We start from the raw sequence: 5,070 nt of genomic DNA on the forward strand, positions 1-5,070 counted from the left end.
TGCGAATCTGATGTGTGGAGTTCATGTTTCTACACAAGTTGAGAAGCCACGCCCCCCATCCCTACCCCACACACATTCTAAGCAGCTTATTTCCTCCTCAAATAGTTTTTTCTGATGTTGTTCAGGCAGAATTCGAAGTTTCAGTTTCAACTGCTGAATCTCACTTTCTAGGTGTGAATTTTCAGAAGTGGACCATATCCTGAAGTGATGACCTGTTCAGGTATATATTCAATGCCAACTAGAACAAGGTCTGTAATGTGGGAGGACTGGCCTCTACCCCAGATGTCCTGACAGTCATTGGCTTTTATCATTGGCCCAATGTTCTCACTACATTTTCCATAGACTTCATCATGGCAGAACACCTTTTGCCTAGTGTCTTCGCACTTCTTAGAGTGTGCCATCTCTTCACTATCAAAGACACTGTCACAACAGCACATACCAGGATCACCCAGGGGAACACAGGGAGACCTGGGATGTGTTTCAAGCTTTCAGAAATCACCAGCAAAGCACCACACAGTGCTCCAGGATTAGTTGGAAGGTGGATGCAGTGGGGGGCAGCAGGCCCTTCATGTCTGGTTGGGTTCACAGCTCTGCCTCTTGCCTGTCAGTGTTCTGTGGGCCACAACTAAACACTTAGAAACCTACAACAGGTACCTAGCAACCAGGGCAGATCAGTTGGGCTGGGGGAGGGGAGACCAGCAGGTTATAAAAACAGTTTTCCCTAACTTTGCTCTGAAATATGAAAGTAATCTCATGTATACAGGCACTGGGGCAGGTGGATAGGGCTGATTGCAGTCTAGAGTACAGAGAGTTCATATATATGCCTTTGCCTCCCTCATAAAGTGTCCCTTACTATTAATAGCTTGCATTAGTGTGGTGCATTTGCTACACTTGATTATCATTACATTATTATTAACTAAAGTCCATACTTTACATGAGGGTTCGCTCTTTTTGTTGTGTAGTTCTATGAATTTTGACAAATGTATGATGTTATGTATACACATGACAGTATCATACAGAATAGTGTCACAGCCCAAAAATCCCCCATGCTTCACCTATTCATCCCTCCTTTCGCTCTTTTTGTTGTGTAGTTCTATGAGCCTTGACAAATGTATGATGTTATGTATACACATTACAGTATCATACAGAATAGTGTCACAGCCCAAAAAATCCCCCATGCTTCACCTATTCATCCCTCCTTTCCTCCTGAACATATGGAAAACACTGATGACTTTTTTTGTTCTGAAGGCTATTTTGTCTGAAATTGATATAATTACTCTCACAATCTTTATATTAATGTTAGAATGGTACATATTTTTCCATCTTTAGTTTTCAAAAAGTTATGCCTTTAAAATAGGTTTGTTATACACAATATACACTTGGGTATTGTTTTTGATTCCTTATGGCAGTCTTTGTTCTTTAACTTTTGTAGTTAGACCTTGACATTTAAAGTTATTTTTTATATATTTGGATAATATCTATCTTGTTATTGTTCTCTGTTCATTGTCTGTTGTTCTTTTTTTGTCTTCCTCTCTCTTTAATGTTCTTTGGCTTTAGTTGAGCATTTTATATGATTCCATTTTGCCTCCTCTTATAACATATCAATTCTACTTCTTAAAATTTTTGAGTACTTACCATTGGGTTTGCAATATACATTTACAAATAATTCAGGCCTACTTTCAAATAACATTATACCACTTGACCGGTTGTAAAATATCTTATACCTGAGTATTCCCAATTCCTCCTTCCCATCTCTTAGAACACTGCTTTCATTTATATCACTTATCCATAAGCTATAATCACACAATACATTGTTGCTATTATTATTTTGAACAAACTTTTATCTGTTGGATCAATTAAAAATAAGTAAAATGAAATATTTTATTTTACCTTTATCCCTTCTCTAATGCTCTTTCTTTTTCATGTAGACCTGTGATTCTACCTGTATTATTTTTCTTCCATCTAAATAAATCTTTTAAAATTCTTGCAAGACATGTCTACTGATGTGTAATTTTCTCAAATTTTGTTTGTTTGAGAAAGTATTTGTTTCCCCATCTTTTTTAAAGGATAATTTTACAGAACACAGTTTTCTAGGTTGGTGATTTTTTTTTCTTTCAGCACTATTAACAATTCATTCCACTATATTTTTGCCTGCATGGCTTCTGAACAGAAATCCAACATAAATCTTATCCTTATTCCTCTCCAAGTAATGCTTCTTTCCCTCCCTGGCTTCTTTCAGGATTTTCTCTGTGCCTTTGATTTTCTGCAGTTTGAATATTATATGCCTAGGTGCAAAGTGCCTACCATGTGCATTCAGCTTTATCTATCTATCTATCTATCTATCTATCTATCTATCATCTATCATCTATCTATCTATCTATCTATCATCTATTTTTTCAATTACAGTTGACATTTAACATTATTTTATTCTAGTTTCATGTGTAAGACATATTAATATAATATGACAATTAATATAATTTATGAAGTGATCCCCGATAATTTAAGTACCCATCTGGCACCATACATAGATTATATTTCCTGTGCTGTATTTACATCCTCATGACAATTTTGTAACTGCCAATTTGTACATGTTAGTCCCTTATCCGTTTTCACTTAGCTTCCCAAATGCACCAATCCCCAATCTGGCATCCCTCAGTTTTTTCTCTGTATCTATGAGTCTGTTTCTGTTTGTTTATTATGTTCTTTAGATTCTACATATAAGTAAAACCATATGACATTTGTCTTTGTCTGGTTTTGGAATCAGGATAATGCTAGCCTCATAAAATGAGCTTGGGAGTCATCCCTCCTTTTGAATTTTTGGGAACAGTTTAAGAAGGATAGGTGCTAGCTCCTCTCTGAATGTTTGGTAAAATTCACCTGTGAAGCCATCTGGTCCAGGGCTTTTGTTTGCTGGGAATTTTTTTTCTTTCAGCTATTTAATCGGGTTCTTATAAGAAATTCAGAACACCAGTTTGTGAGGATAAAGCCCATTGGTGAGAGTGGACGGAGAGCGGAGATAGCCCTGGAGCTGAGGAACAGCTTTGATTTTTGGCAGAATTTGTGAGTCCACAGCCTCTGGTCAACTTGTGCTGTTCTGTAATCTTGTATTTCTCTTTCTCTGTGTTGAAGATCTCACCCTCCTGGTGTCTGGGCTTGCACAGCTTCTTCTTGAAGTAAGCATCAGTGAGATGTTTGGGGATTTTCACACCACTGATATCAATTTTGGTGGAGGTGGTGATGACAAATTTCTGGTGCAGAGGCACTCGATTGAGGAACAGAGGTCCAGTCACAAGTAGCAAGCCACTGCTCAGCTGCTTCAGGAAAACCACGCTCTTGCCTCTGTGGCGCCCAGTGAGGATGATCAGAGTGGTCCCAGGAGTGATGCTGGCCTGCAATTTCCTCACATGCTGACTGAAGGGTTTCTTGCCATGGCTCTACAGCTTTCGAGGCACATCTTCAGTAGGATGATATCTAGGCATTTTGCGGAGATTAACCACTCGGGACCAACATTCTTGTCACCACTAACTGGTTTTGTGACAGTAGCAAGAACTTCCTCCTTCTTTTTCTTTTCAATCCTGGATTTAGCTGCCGAATACTTCCTCTTGTACATGGCCTTTCGGGAATACATAGCTGGCCAGGAATATCTGCCAATTCCTCTGACGAGGATGGGGTTTCGGCTGCAGTGGGGCTTCCCTTTCTTAGGTGCCTTAACCTTGCTGCCAGCATCAGCCTTCTTGGCTTCAGGCTTCTTCTCCTTAGTATCCGGCTTCTCAGTTTTCTTTTCACCCGCCATCTTGCAAGATGGGAAAGAGCGGGAATTTTTTGATTAATGCTTCAATTTTGTTCGTTGTAATTGGTGTGTTCAGATTTTCTGTTTCTTCTTAACTCATTCTTGGAAGATTAAATGTTTCTAGGAATTTATCCATTTCATCCAGATTGTCCAATATGTTGTCATATTGTATGTATTTTCTTATAATCCTTTGTGTTTCTATGATGTCAGTGGTCATTTCTCGCTTTCATTTCTAATTTTATTTATTTGAGTCCTCTCCTTTTTGAAAAATTCTTTATTGTTGAAAGTATTACATTCTTCCCCCCTTTTTTGGAGGCTTATTAAAGGTTTGTCAATATTGTTCATCTTTTCAAAGAACCAGCTCTTGGTTTTATTGATCTTTTGTAATGTTTTTAGACTTTATTTTGTTTATTTCTGCTTAATCTTTATTATTTTCTCCCTTCTACTCCTTTTGGCTTTGTATATTGTTCTTTTCCTAGTTCCTTTACATGTTATGTTAGATTATTTACTTGAGATTTTCCTTGCTTCTCGAGGTAGGTCTACATTAATATGAATTTCTTTCTTTTCTTTTATTTTTTTGTTAATCCTCACCTGAGGATATTTCTTTCATTAACTTCTAGAGAATGGAAGGGAGAGGGGAAGACAGAGAGAGAGAAACATCGATGTGAGAGAGACACATCAATTAGTTGTCTTTCCCACACGCCCCAACTGGGCTGGGGATTGGGCCTACAACTGAAATACATGTCCTTGACTGGAATCGAACCCAATACTTTTCAGTGCGAAGGCCAATGCTATAACCACTGAGCTAAACAGGCTGGGGCTGAATTTTTTTCTTAGGACTGCTTTTGCTGTGTCCCATAACTTTTGGGTTGTGTGTTCATTTATTTTTATTTTTAATTTTTAAATTTCTTTATTGGTTAAGGTATTACAAATGTGTCCTCATCCCCCCATTAACCCCCAACCCCCCCACCCCCCACTCATGTTCTCATCCCCCTGTTGTCCATGTCCATTTGTTTGTCTTATATGCATGCATACAAGTCCTTTGGTTGATCTCTTCCCCTTACCCCCACCCTCCCCTACTTTCCCTCTGGGGATTGATAGTCTGATCGCTGTTTCTCTGTCTTTGGATCTGTTCCTGTTCATCAGTCTATGTTGATCTCTATATTCCACAAATGAGTGAAATCATGTGATATTTATCTTTCTCTGACTGGCTTATTTCACTTAGCATATTGCTCTCCAGTTCCATCCATGCTGTTGCAAAAGGCAAGAGTTCCTTCTTT

At 38.4% G+C, this 5,070-nt stretch overlaps 1 pseudogene; it reads right to left on the reverse strand.

Moving 5' to 3' along the window:
- Nucleotides 1-2,925: 2,925 nt before the first annotated feature.
- On the reverse strand, nt 2,926-3,808 carry LOC102248440 (annotated as a pseudogene).
- Between the last annotated feature and the right edge of the window lie 1,262 nt (nt 3,809-5,070).

Source organism: Myotis brandtii, unplaced genomic scaffold, assembly GCF_000412655.1.
Source record: "Myotis brandtii unplaced genomic scaffold, ASM41265v1 scaffold315, whole genome shotgun sequence".
Lineage (NCBI taxonomy): Eukaryota > Metazoa > Chordata > Mammalia > Chiroptera > Vespertilionidae > Myotis > Myotis brandtii.